Here is a 14,946-nt window from a genome sequence, read left to right as displayed (position 1 = left end):
CATTATGTTTACATCTGTGCTAGTAATACAAACGCATATACAGTGCAGTGTCGTAAGTTACAATATACAAATGTTTAGCTAATGTGGGGTAACTAGTAGGCTACAGCTGTCAGTGTTCAGCAAGTTAACATTCAGCAATTTTAATTCCATTAACTCATTTAGATTTTCGTACTTGAACACAAAACAAACAATTGTTATTATCAATCTGTTAACGTTACTCAAAAGATTACCACAATTTTCAGATAGCCTGTTTGCTATCGTAAAGGTGTAAGAAATTATAGCTAGCTAAGTTACTTACTGCAGAGAGGGCTAGCCAAGATCTAGTACCTTAGGTTGGTAGTTGATTTGAAGGTAATGGGGATTTGTAATTAAGATTGAGATTGGACTAAAATGTGGGTAATTGGATGCTTAGATGTAATCATAGACTGTCTTATTTTTGCATAGTGTCAATTAAACATGAAAAGAAAGGGAGAGATATCAGACTCCTGTTCCAAAAGGACACAATGGTAGGCCAGGCCTATACTTTAAACTACACATTTTAGTTAGCAGCTGGGATCCACCAGCTATCTAATCTTGTGGATCCCTTAATTATACATTTCCATAGAGATATGGCACATTATTTAACGTGTATTTCCGACATTTCAAGATCCAGAGAAGAGGGTCCTGTACAGCCGTGTTTGAAAACATTTCCCAGAACTCAGCATGGTACTAGGAAAAGGGCTTTCATCAGCTCCTTGTATAAGGACAATTGATGGCTTGTTGACTTGTTGTTTCGCCTGTAGGCATTTTTCTCTGCCAAATACACCTGAATCTGCCTTCACATCACAGTCAGGTTTTTGTAACTGGAAAAAGGCGCTGTTTAAAGATTATGGGTTGAAGCTCCATTCGAAGGCAGAGCATCATATCAATGCTATGTATGCTTGGAATCAGCATAAAATTGCTATTGACAACAACTCATCAATGTTAGATGTCATAAATGAGGACCGGAAAAAGAAAGTGGAGGAAAACTGCACTTACATTAAAACAATTGCACGTGCTCCTGTTAACTGCCACTCAAAATATAGCGCAGAGAGGTCATCGAGAGTCTGATGACTCTCACAACAAGGGTCATTTTTTGACAATCTTAGAAGAAATAGCAAAGCATGATCCTCTCATAGAGAAAAGGATGAATGCATGTGGCAATGCTAAGTACACAAGCCACCAAATCAGAATTAAGTTCTTGAGGGCTTAGCTGAGATGGTACAAAGTGAAATAATAAGAGAAGTAAAAGAAAGTGAAGTTTTTCGTGTAATTGCAGATGAAACCAAAGATTTAGAGAAAAAAGAACAAATGTCTTTAGTTGTGAGGTACTATTACAACAGGGCCATCCACTAAAGCTTTTTACACTTTCAGTCAGCTGAAAGCTTAGATGCAGCAGGTCTCACAAAAATGATAATTGATTGCCTTGAAAAACATGGTCTGGACTACAGAAATAATCTTGTGGGGCAAGGCTATGACGGTGTATCCGTCATGAGCAGGAACGCATTCTGATGTGTCTGCACGGATTAAAAACAGTGCAAGATTTGCATTTTATGTGCACTGTAATGCACATTGTTTGAATTTGGTTCTTGTCGATGCTGTAAAATCAGTGCCTGAGGCAGTTCACTGTTTTGCTCTCCTGCAGAAGCTTTATAACTTTGTATCTGGCTAATACGTTCATCTCAAATGGCTTGCAGTTCAGAAAGAGCTGTATCCACAGCAGCCCAGAGAACTACAGAGACTTACGGATGTAAGGTGGGCATGCAGATACATGGCATGCCGTAATCTGAGGGACAGGCTTCCAGCAGTTATGAGAGTGCTACAGGATACCACACTTGAAGGGGCCTTCTTTCTCAGATAGATTTACATTTCATAGGGCTTTTGGTTACCTTTTGTAAAGTGCTTGGTGATGCCAAATGTCTTTCTGACATGCTCCAATCAAGCTCTATTGACCTAACAAGGGCTGTGGATCTAGTAGACGCCCTTACAGGACTACAGAAGTGAGGGTTACTTTGGAGAACTATGGAAAGAGGTTGAAGAGATTGCAGAGCACTGCAAAATAAGAGTACAAACAGTATGTAAAAGACAGCCTAAAACAAGCTTAAGATTTCACGACTCATTGATGATGAGCACTGTAGGACAGAAAAATAGTGACCAAAGTGATAGAGAGAGCGTCCAAAGAGCTATCTTTTATCAGGTGCTTGACAGTTTCACAGCTGAGCTGCAGAGGCGTTTTTCAAGAAGAATTGCGAGATAATGCAAGGGGTCCAGTCTCTCGATCCAAAGAGTACAACATTCTTGAATGCGGAGCCTCTGTTTGCCTTTGCTCAGACCTTTGAGTCAGATTTAGAGGACCTCAAACATGAGGTTCATCAAACCAAGCGGCTTCTTGATAGCAGAGAGAAAAGTGGAAGGGTCAGACCCTTCTTGACTTTGTTGTGTTTCTAGAACCTTATAAAGAGGTCTTCCAAGAGCTATTTCGCCTTTGTAAGATTTCTGTTGTGACACCAGTCAGCAGTGCTTCTTGCGAGAGAAGCTTCTCAGCTTTAACACGGATTAAAACCCACCCTAGGACAACAATGGTTGATGACAGGTTAAGTCACCATGGATGAGTTTGTGAAACATTTTGCCAGTTCTCACCAGAACCGCAGAATTATGCTGTTTTAAATCTACCTAGGTTAATTTGGCACTTAGGCGGTCCCTCTGGTCATGATTAAAACCTGCACTGTGTACTATCTAATACACTGACTTTCTAAAATGATAAATCCAGAGAGTATCATGTCACGCAGATTTAATTTGGTCGTGATTAGGCCAATTCCAGAACTTTTCTTTGCTATTAGTTAACATAATATATATGAGCATAAATATGATACTGTAAGTTTGTAATATTGATGGGCACCAAAATTATTTTAATTTTTCAAGTCAATACCTGGTATGTCAAATTGCAGTGTGTTGCAGTGTGGTTTTTTGTAAATAAACTATGCAATTTATGTCACACACAAATGCTATCTTATCTCCTCAGTGCTTGAGCTTTATTTTCAGAAAATATTTTGGATGTTCAACACTTATAGACCCAGATTATATATTAATGAAAACAGAGTGACCCAAGTCTCTCCAGTATGTGAGTACAGTACTGTGTGTGTGTGTGTGTGTGTGTGTGTGTGTGTGTGTGTGTGTGTGTGTGTGTGTGTGTGTGTGTGTGTGTGTGTGTGTGTGTGTGTGTGTGTGTGTGTGTGTAATATCAGACCCATGAGAGTAGGAGGGGTGGTCCTCAGGCTCAGGCCCACCAGGCCTCTCTAACTGTGTGTGTGTGTGTGTGTGTGTGTGTGTGTGTGTGTGTGTGTGTGTGTGTGTGTGTGTGTGTGTGTGTGTGTGTGTGTGTGTGTGTGTGTGTGTGTGTGTGTGTGTGTGTGTGTGTGTGTGTGTGTGTGTGTGTGTGTGTGTGTGTGTGTGAGAGAGAAAGAGAAAGAAAGAGAAAGAAATTGAGCTGCAGTTCCGAGGTAGAGAGACTGACTATTCATAGTATGTTAAAGAATTCTAGTGAAGTAACCCATTTGGACCACACTATCTGCCACATTGAAGAACTCCAGGTTAAGTGAATATTCACTTCTACCTCTAATCAGCAATCATAGGATTCATTCATACTCCTTAGATGCCAGGTTAGGGTTACAAACAAATGTTCTGTCATGGTCTATGGACCCCCTGAAGTAGCCTTGGCCACCCCCTGGCCACCCCATGTATAAAACTCTAGTTCCTCCACTGGTTTTATATCTATTGTGCGACGCACATTTTTTAGATTTAATTTAACCTTTATTTAACTAGGCGAGTCAGTTAAGAACAAATTCTTATTTACAATGACGGGCTACCAAAAGGCAAAAGGCCTCCTGCGGGGACGGGGCCTCGGATTAAACATTGTAAATAAATATAGGACAAAACACACATCACAACAAGAGAGACAACACAACACCACATAAATAGAGACCTAAGACAACAACATAGCAAGGCAGCAACACACGACAAAACATCATGGTAGCAACACAACATAACAACAACATGGTAGCAGCACAAAACAATGGTACAAACATTATTGGGCACAGACAGCACAAATGGCAAGAAGGTAGAGACAACAATACATCACACAAAGCAGCCACAACTGTCAGTAAGAGTGTCCATGATTGAGTCTTTGAATGAAGAGATTGAGATAAAACTGTCCAGTTTGAGTGTTTGTTGCAGCTCGTTCCAGTCGCTAGCTGCAGTGAACTGAAAGAGTAGCGACCCATGGATGTGTGTGCTTTGGGACCTTTAACAGAATGTGACTGGCAGAACGGGTGTTGTATGTATGAGGTGATGAAGTTACGCTTGTATACAATTCACTACTAAATGTTTGCCATCAGATATCTTATAATGGCTTTATACCAGAAGTCAAAGAGCTCTGGATGAGTTGTCTGTACAGCTGCTATTTTCTTCTCTGTTCTTCTCTTGTCTGCTCCGTGAACACATACTGCTCTTCCTTCAGAAAAGCATGCATCACAACTTTGTTCATTTGCACAATTTCTCTTGTTCACTTTCGCTTGTAAATGTCCACACTCACCGAAAATGACATTTGGTAGCTACTAGCTATGCTTTTATAACTCCTATGAGAGGATGCACATCACACAGACAATGATCTTGAGCAAGCACACACACACACGACTTCTTCATTATTTCTTGCCTCCGTTTTCCCTGTTATTTTCTCGAGCAGCTGAAACATGGTTTCTTAGTGTAAAACGTGACAAATAACCTTCAATTGTTAATTTCTTAAAGCAGATTATTAAATAAAAAAACATGTTTGTGGTATCTGCACATAAGTCTGGCTTGATGAATAGCTACTTTCCCATCATATCTGTATAGGCCTACAATATAGGTTTCAGAGAAAAAACTATCAATATCTTTCCAAGCACTCTCAATGCTTTCCTTGTGGCCTTTTATTCAATGCAGGCAGCTGTAGGCAGCTAACTAATACAATTAAAAGCTTTTTCTGTAGCCTTAGAGTCTAGACTCCACACCCACACCTCTCTCTCTCTCTCTCTCTCTCTCTCTCTCTCTCTCTCTCTCTCTCTCTCTCTCTCTCTCTCTCTCTCTCTCTCTCTCTCTCTCTCTCTCTCTCTCTCTCTCTCTCTCTCTCTCTCTCTCTCTCTCTCTCTCTCTCTCTCTCTCTCTCTCGCTCCTAGGACAAAAAACGGATTATAGAAAAGTAAAGGCACATGCTATACAGCTAGAGAGGTCAATCCTATAGTGTTGAGTGTTCTTAAAGTGTATGATCAGTTTACACTAATCCATTTAAAAGTAGTCAGGAATGTAGGGGTGGTTCAGAGGCCAGTCTTGGTGAAACGAGGGAGGGGAACACTGACAGTCATGGGACACACTTTTGATGCATTCATTTATCACTGAAAGAAAAGGAGAGAGTTGTAGTATAAGAGATACTCGGCAGAAACATGCAACAGCCACTAAAAGAAAGGACCACATCGAAAGAGAGAGTAAAAGCGAGTAAACTGAGAGAGACAAAACTGGAGAGTGAGAGAAAAAGTCTGTGGTGTAGCCATGGGGAGCAGAGGTGTCATGCCCATAGGGGGCACAGCAAGTGTCCGCTCAGATTTTATATGTATTTATTTTTTCTCTGTAATACTACTAGCCACAATTTTATGAAGTTGGCTTTAGCTTCCCAATCTCCCAACCTCCTAACTAGCTACCAAGAAGACATTTCAGACTGTCAATCAAGATAGAGTAGCTAGCTTGTCTAACTATCCTAGCTGGCATGCCGGCTGGCAAGGTTGGTAGACTTTAGAAAAGCAAGCAATTACTAAATGGACTGAATAAGACTCATTCCTTTCAATCTTTTAACTAGATTTTAGCAGAGATGCAGAGAAGCATATTTATATGTATTAATTTAAAAAATACCCACCAGTCAGGAGGATACAGACAGCTCAAGAAGTATTCTTAGATATGCAGAATTTTGAATGATTATGGCTCTAGATTGCTGGAAAAAGCTGTTTCAGGTGTTTGAAAAAATGAAAAATTCTCCACCGTGCACCCTTCTGGACTACCCCCCAGCCATCCTCACATACTTTGTGCACCCTCATATTTTCGGGGTGCTTAATGCCCCTGATGGGTACGCCCTCTAACACACCCACAGTGCCAGTCTGTCTGTCATCTGTTTCTCCCGCTGGTCACAATGACAGCTCCATACAGGGCTACCACAGAGCTGATGACTCGCCACTTTATTGTCCCTCCGTCTCGCTCTCTTTCTGCCTCCCTCTCCTTATCCTCCCTGCGCTACAGGACCCAGCCCAGTGCACCATGACCAGGCTGGGGAAGGGGTTACCTGTGAGGAAGCAGGGTAACAAAACCCTAAGACACAGACAAGCAGCAGGAGGAAATTAGGTTTAAATGAGGTTTCTACAGGAGAATATGGATGAGTAGAGAGCATCTGAGTGGAACAAGGAGAGAGTGTATACCAGGAAGAAAACAGTGTTACCTGGGTGGATGTAATAGTGGATATGAAGAGGTGAACGATACATCATCATTCAGTTTGTCCTACATGGTACTGTTGACTGGGCACACCGGCCGTCATATGATGTTAATAGGACAGAAAACTGTAGGCCGACACCAAAATAACATTCTGTAATGATTTTCAGGTGTTGAAACTGACTTATTTGAATGTACTTTAGATCGTCATGGCCGCTTTTCTGACAGCAATGCAATGCTGTTGAATGAAAGCCTGAAAAAGCCAAAGGTGGCGTAGTTACGGCACTCATGATTAGCAGGGCGTCTATATAGGGTGAGTGACAACATACATTAGCAGTAAGCCTATAGACATTTACATGCACATTTTAGTCATTTAGCAGATGCTCTTATCCAGAGAGACTTACAAGTAATGCATTCATCTTAAAGCTGCAATATGTACCTTTTTGGATGACCCGACCAGATTCAAATAGAAGTTATTGATCTGTAATTCTCATTGAAAGCAAATCTAAGAACCGGTAGATACAGTATATCACAAAAGTGAGTACACCCCTCACATTTTTGTAAATATTTGAGTATATCTTTTCATGTGACAACACTGAAGAAATGACACTTTGCTACAATGTAAAGTAGTGAGTGTACAGCTTGTATAACAGTGTAAATTTGCTGTCCCCTCAAAATAACTCAACACACAGCCATTAATGTCTAAACCGCTGGCAACAAAAGTGAGTACAGTGAGTACACCCCTCCCCGGTGTCATGTGACTCGTTAGTGTTACAAGGTCTCAGGTGTGAATGGGGAGCAGGTGTGTTAAATTTGGTGTCATCGCTCTCACACTCCCTCATACTGACTGGTCACTGGAAGTTCAACATGGCACCTCATGGCAAAGAACTCTCTGAGGATCTGAAAATAAGAATTGTTGCTCTACATAAAGATGGCCTGGGCTATAAGAAGATTGACAAGACCCTGAAACTGAGCTGCAGCACGGTGGCCAAGACCATACAGCGGTTTGACTGGACAGGTTCCACTGGCCTCGCCATGGTCGACCAAAGAAGTTGAGTGCACGTGCTCAGCGTCATATCCAGAGGTTGTCTTTGGGAAATAGACGTATGAGTGCTGCCAGCATTGCTGCAAAGGTTGAAGGGGTGGGGGGTCAGCCTGTCAGTGCTCAGACCATACGCCGTACACTGCATCAAATTGGTCTGCATGGCTGTCGTCCCAAAAGGAAGCCTCTTCTAAAGATGATGCACAAGAAAGCCCGCAAACAGTTTGCTGAAGACAAGCAGACTAAGGACATGGATTACTGGAACCATGTCATGTGGTCTGATGAGACCAAGATAAACTTATTTGGTTCAGATGGTGTCAAGCGTGTGTGGCGGCAACCAGGTGAGGAGTACAAAGACAAGTGTGTCTTGCCTACAGTCAAGAATGGTGGTGGGAGTGTCATGGTCTGGGGCTGCATGAGTGCTGCCGGCACTGGGGAGCTACAGTTCATTGAAAAATACATACAACATTATTTATCTTTCGTCTATCTGTGTTTCATAAACATTCTTCAATTCGCAAGAGGCTGAATGTATCTCACCGGTTAAAGCATCCGAGAGAACAAAACAGCGCCCCTCTGTCTCAGTAGGTGTAGCGCATCTATCCGATGCTGTCTGGTCAGAGTATGACATTGTTGCCGCATGTAGCATTGAAGGCAAGGAAAGCCAGCGAGCATTTGGCCTCCCTTGAAAAATAAATAAATAAAATAATAGCTCAGCTGTGAATGGTCCTGGTGTACCAAACAAAAGTGTCAATGGAAGACAATGTGGATTTGGACACACAGGGCGCATTGCGAGTTGAACTGAGTTGAATAATTGAATAATTTTGTACACTGTTTAGATTGAGCACATCTAAGCAAAATACAGTATATACTTTGTCATGAGGATATAAACGGATGGATGTGTTCTAGACAAATATGGCCATACTATCTATTGGCTGATTTGGTGATCTGGAGCGTTGTGAAATGTAATATCCCCTATTTCCAGTGAACCATGTAGATATGACGCGTTCCTACACAATTTCCTGAATTCACAGACAAACCTCTTATAAGTTAAATCATGGGGAAATGTTTTATTTTACCCACTGATAGAACATATCATTTCACCAAATTGACAGGAGTTTCATGATATTTATTTCTGGGGGTGGATTTCCCTTTTAACATAAAACATTAGTTGACCCCAGAATTGGCATATATACTCAATACATTAAAGGCCCAGTGCAGTCAAACACTTAATTTTACTGTGTTTTATATATATTTCAAAACTATGAGGTTGTAATAATATGCTCTTTTCGTGTAAGAGCTGTTTGAAAAGACCACTTGAAATTTCAGCCTGTTTGGTGGGAGGGAGTCTTGGCCTTCCATGGTGACATCACCATGCGGTAAATTAGTTAATTGACCAAGAAGAAAGAGCGTTCCAAACGTCTCTGCCAATAACAGCTAATTTACAGTTTTCAAAACCACTCCCAGACAGTTCTAGCAAAATTCTTGCTTGAGAAATTGATCTTTGCTAAGAAGCTATTTTTGTTTCTTTTCGGCCATTTTAATGGAAAACTATCACAGAAAGGTACTCAATTGTTACCCAGAAATTATTTGATATTGAGATAAAAACGGCTGCATCATCCTTGTGGTATGTTTGTCTGTGCAATTTGTGTCGTACTGTATTTTACTTGTTTTATATTATATTATATTTTTTTATTCTATGAATTGTATATGCAAGGATCCTTGAAAAAGAGACATGGGTCTTAATGGTGACTCCCTGCTAAAATAAAGGTAAAGTAAATAAAGAAAGAATTGAGAGATGAACATGGTAATGTTTTCACTGATTGCACATAAAGGAAGATAGTTTCTACATGATAGAGTGCTTACTTTATCCAACCGATTTTGTGTCCTTTCTGTCATCCTGTGAACCCCGTTCATTGCTGCTCACAGATGTATTTATTTTTTAGACCCTCCTGGCACTTTAACAACTACTCTTAATGATGTCAGAGGGCAGTGAGGCAGTCTTACTGAGAGACCACCATCCCTATTTAGCAACCCTGAATCACAATAAGGAAGTGAAGAACATTCCTACAGACCCCTAACAAGTGTAAAAATATGCACCGCCAACCACACACACAGGATTATACAGCTGACACTAGCCCAGTGAAACGGGTCAGGTAACCAGCTAGCTAACCATCTGATTTGAACCTAGTCTGGTAGACCAGATCTTCTCAGGAGTTCCTGGTGCTTTTTTATGTCAATCATCCAGCCATGGAGCCTTCCCTCTCTGTAGCCAAGGCACCTGAGAGAGTTAGTACCTGTCAGTGAAGACAGGCCGAGGAGGAGTGAGCTGAAATAGAACATCAAGGTGAGATGGGGTGAAACAGACATGACTGACATAGACAGATCCTACAAACTTTCTGTGTATGTACAAGACAAGAACTGAAGAAAAGATTTCAGTGGAGTTAGTGTGAAAATGTCATTAGTTCAGCAGCTAAAATAAGGTGGTGACTTCTACGTTTGTAATAGAGGACTCTGTAGTTTAGCCTGTTTTTGGGATAATTCAATCAAAGAGTTGAAGCTGAAGTTGATTGCATTTGCCTGGAACCCTGGCTGCTGTCTAGAACAAAAACAACTGTCCAGTGATGGCAATGTGAACAAACAAACAAACAAACAGACAGACAGACAGACAGACAGACAGACAGACAGACAGACAGACAGCCAGACAGACAGACAGACAGACAGACAGACAGACAGACAGACAGACAGACAGACAGACAGACAGACAGACAGACAGACAGACAGACAGACAGACAGACAGACAGACAGACAGACAGACAGACAGACAGACAGACAGACAGACAGACAGACAAAGGAAAACATAAGCTGGTGAGAGAGACAGACGGAGAGAGAGCTACACACAATGGACAAAGAGGGGGTGGACATGCGGCAGTGATCTCCCTCCCTCCTTGTGCAGTGCTAGTGTGGTGTGTGTGCGTTGGCTCTCTCAGGGGGTGTGATTGTGAACGCGTCCGGCTGTAACTCTGCTAAGCTCCTGGCCTTCTAGGCGAGATCTACATGCCCATTACTGACTGTCAGAGCAACAGAACACACCACCCAGTGCACCCCCAGCCCCAAAGCTTGGCTAGCTGATCAGCCTCCTCCTTCTATATCATCTGCCCGCCGCTCTGCTCTATTAGTCCACACCATTTGCATGAATTATTTCATTAGGCAGCAGGACAAGAAAGATGAATAAAAAAGAGAGAGAGAGAGAGAGAAAGGAGAGTGGACAAGGACAGTGAACAGGTCCTGGAGGATAGTACTAGACCTCTCAGGCTTCTTCTGACAGACCAATTTCCTCTGCTTTACACCACAGGACTGGAGAGAGCAGCCAGGGGCCCCTGCTGGCGTTAATCAAGGGCCCCTCTCAATTCAATTCAAGGGCTCTATTGGCATGGGAAACATATGTTAACATTGCCAAAGCAAGTGAAGAAGATAATAAACCAAATCAAAATTAACAATAAAAAATTAACAGTAAACATTACACTCCAAAAGAATAAAGAAATTTCAAATTAAATATTATGTCTACATTTTTATTTATTTTTATTTCACCTTTATTTAACCAGGTAGGCTAGTTGAGAACAAGTTCTCATTTACAACTGCGACCTGGCCAAGATAAAGCAAAGCAGTGCGACACAAACAACAACACAGAGTTACACATGGAATAAACAAACATACAGTCAATAATACAATAGAAAAAGTCTATATACAGTGTTTGCAAATGAGGTAGGATAATAATTACAATATAGCAATTAAACACTGGAGTGATAGATGTGCAGAAGATGAGTGTGCAAGTAGAGATACTGGGGTTTATTGGTTTCCCTCCAGATATGGGAGTTTATGTGGATCTGTGTCATCTGAGGGAAATATGTGTCTCTAGTATGGTCATACTTTTGGCAGGAGGTTAGGAAGTGCAGCTCAGTTTCCACCTCATTTTGTGGGCAGTGTGCACATAGCCTGTCTTCTCTTGAGAGCCAGGTCTGCCTATGGCAGCCTTTCTCAATAGCAAGGCTATGCTCACTGGGTCTGTACATAGTCAAAGCTTTCCTTAAGTTTGGGTCAGTCACAGTGGTCATGTATTCTGCCACTGTAGACTCTCTGTTTAGGACCAAATAGCATTCTAGTTTGCTCTGCTTTTTGTTAATTCTTTCCAGTGTGTCAAGTAATCATATTTAGTTTTCTCATGATTTGGTTGGGTCTAATTGTGTTGCTGCCCTGGGGCCCTGTGGGGTCTGTTTGTGTTTGTGAACAGAGCCCCAGGACCAGCTTGCTTAGGGGACTCTTATACAGGTTCATTTCTCTGTAGGTGATGGCTTTGTTATGGAAGGTTTGGGAATCGTTTCCTTTTAGGTGGCTGTAGAATTTGACTGCTTTTTTCTGGATTTTGATCATTTGCGGGTATCGTCCTAATTTTGCTTTGCATGCATTATTTGGTGTTTTACATTGTATATTGAGGATATTTTTGCGGAATTCTTCATGTCTCAATTTGGTGTTTGTCCCATTTTGTGAATTCTTGGTTGGTGAGCGGACCCCAGACCTCACAACCATAAAGGGCAATGGGTTCTATAACTGATTCAAGTATTTTTAGTTAGATCCTAATTGGTATGTCGAATTTATGTTCCTTTTGATGGCATAGAAGGCCCTTCTTGCCTTGTCTCAGCTCATTCACAGCTTTGTGGAAGTTACGTGTGGTGCTGATGTTTAGGCTGAGGTATGTATAGTTTTTTGTGTGCTCTAGTGCAACAGTGTCTAGACGGCATTTGTATTTGTGGTCCTGGCAACTGGACCTTTTTTGGAACACCATTATTATTGTCTTACTGAGATTCAGAGGGGCTGGGTTAAATGCGGAAGACACATTTTAGTTGAATGCATTCCGTTGTACAACTCTGAAACAGAGAGGTGCGGAGGGATGCCATAATCAACATCCACGTCTTCGGCGCCCAGGGAACAGTGGGTTAACTGCCTTGCTCAGGGCAGAACGACAGATTTTTACCTTGTCAGCTCTGGGATTTGATCCAGCAACCTTTTGGTTACTGGCCTAACGCTCTAACCTCTAGAATACCAGCCTCCCCATAAGCCCATCTTGGTTGGGGACAGAAGCACCAGATCATCAGCAGACTTCAGATTATAGTAGGGTGAGGCCGGGTGCTGCAGACTGTTCTAGTGCCCTCACCAATTCTTTGAAATATATGTTGAAGAGGTTGGGGCTTAAGCTGCAACCATGTCTCACCCCACGGTCCTTTGGAAAAAAATGTGTTTACAGTGATTTTATAATGTCATATGTTTTCCCCCCAACACCACTTTACATCAATTTGTATAGCAGCCCCTCGTGCCAAATTGAGTCAAAAGCTTTTTGAAATCAACAAAGCATGAGAAGACTTTGCCTTTGTTTTGGTTGGTTTGTTTGTCAATTAGGGTGTGCAGGGTTAATACGTGGTCTGCCGTACGGTAATTTGGTAAAAAGCCAATTTGACATGTACGAGTCTGCTGTCAATGATAATGCAGAGGATTTTCCCAAGGTTGCTGTTGACGCATATCCCACAGTAGTTATTGGGGTCAAATTTGTCTCCACTTTTGTGGATTAGGGTCATCAGTCCTTGGTTCCAAATATTGGGGAAGATGCCAGAGCCTAGGATTTTGTTAAAGAGGTTAGTTTAAGTATAGCCAATTTAGAATTTGTGGTCTGTATATTTTGTCATTTCACTGAGGATACCATCAATACTACAGGCTATTTTGGGTTGGAGGGTTTGTATTTTGTCCTCTAGTTCATTCAATGTAATTGGAGAATCCAGTGGGTTCTGGTAGTCTTTAATAGTTGATTCTAAGATTTGTATTTAATCATGTACAGTACCAGTTAAAAGTTTGGACACACTTACTCATTCAAGGGTTTTTCTTTATTTTTTACTGTTTTTTACATTGTAGAATAATAGTGAGCACATCAAAACCATGAAATAACACATATGGAATCATATAGTAACCAAAAAAAGTGTTAAACAAATCAAAATATATTTTATATTTGAGATTCTTCAAAGTAGCCACCCTTTGCCTTGATGACAGCTTTGCACACTCTTGGCATTCTCTCAACCAGCTTCATGAGGTAGTGACCTGGAATACATTTAAATTAACAGGTGTGCCTCGTTAAAAGTTAATTTGTGGAATTTCTTTCCTTCTTAATGTGTTTGAGCCAATCAGTTGTGTTGTGACAAGGTAGGGGTGGTATACAGAAGATAACCCTATTTGGTAAAAGACCAAGGCCATATTAAGGCAAGAACAGCTCAAATAAGGAAAGAGAACTTTGAACATTTCTTAAAGTGCAGTCGCAAAAACCTTCAAGTGCTATGATGAAATTGGCTCTCATGATTACCGCCACAGGAATGGAAGACCCAGAGTTACCTCAGCTGCAGAGGCAAAGTTCATTAGAGTTACCAGCCTCAGAAATTGCAGCCCAAATAAATGCTTCACAGAGTTCAAGTAACAGACACATCTCAACATCAACTGTTCAGAGGAGACTGCATGAATCAGGCCTTCATGGTCGAATTGCTGCAAAGAAACCACTACTAAAGGACACCAATAAGAAGAAGAGACTTGCTTGGGCCAAGAAACACAAGCAATGGACATTAGACTGGTGAAAATCTGTCCTTTGGTTCGATGAGTCCAAACTTGAGATTTTTGGTTCCAACCGCCGTGTCTTTTTGAGATGCAGAGTAGGTGAACGGATAATCTCCGAATGTGTGGTTCCCACCGTGAAGCATGGAGGAGGAGGTGTGATGGTGTGGGGGTGCTTTGCTGGTGACACTGTCAGTGATTTATTTAGAATTCAAGGCACACTTAACCAGCATGGCAACCACAGCATTCTGCAGCAATATGCCATCCCATCTGGTTTGAGCTTAGTGCAGGCCTGGGCAAAGGCCGGCCCAGGGGCCGTATGCGGTCTGCAACCTGATTCAAAATGGCCCTCGGAATTATGCTCAGATCACATAAAGAGTTTGAAAAAAATTATTTGTTATTCAAATTAAAAGCCCAATTTATACTCACCTTTGTGAAATGATTTAACTCCCACCGCTTGTGGGACATTTATTTTGAAGGCACGTATAAATAACAACTGTACGAGGACAGACAGTGACTGACAGGCTGACACACACGTCACAGTTACAAATAGTAGATAGCTAGAATTTGCTCTAAAATGAGTTTTTCAAAGATTTCAAAGAAAAGGAAAGTGGACAATGAATGTTGGGTGTTCCAGCAAGAGTGGACATCGAAATATTTCTTTATTGAGGTATCAAGGAAAGCTGTGTGCTTAGTGCGCAAAAATAATCGCTGTCTTGAAAGACTACAACTTGTCCCGA

General features: G+C 41.5%; 1 protein-coding gene across 1 annotated transcript in view; it reads right to left on the bottom strand.

The window, feature by feature from the left end:
- The window catches only part of LOC139582906 (polypeptide N-acetylgalactosaminyltransferase 14-like), a 123,134-nt gene that overhangs the window by 74,412 nt on the left and 33,776 nt on the right, over positions 1–14,946 (bottom strand). The window lies entirely within an intron of this gene.

The sequence above is a fragment of the Salvelinus alpinus genome, chromosome 8, assembly GCF_045679555.1.
Source record: "Salvelinus alpinus chromosome 8, SLU_Salpinus.1, whole genome shotgun sequence".
NCBI lineage: Eukaryota > Metazoa > Chordata > Actinopteri > Salmoniformes > Salmonidae > Salvelinus > Salvelinus alpinus.
The sequence above is the reverse complement of the archived record's forward strand: the minus strand, read 5'-3'. Positions and strand labels throughout refer to the sequence as shown.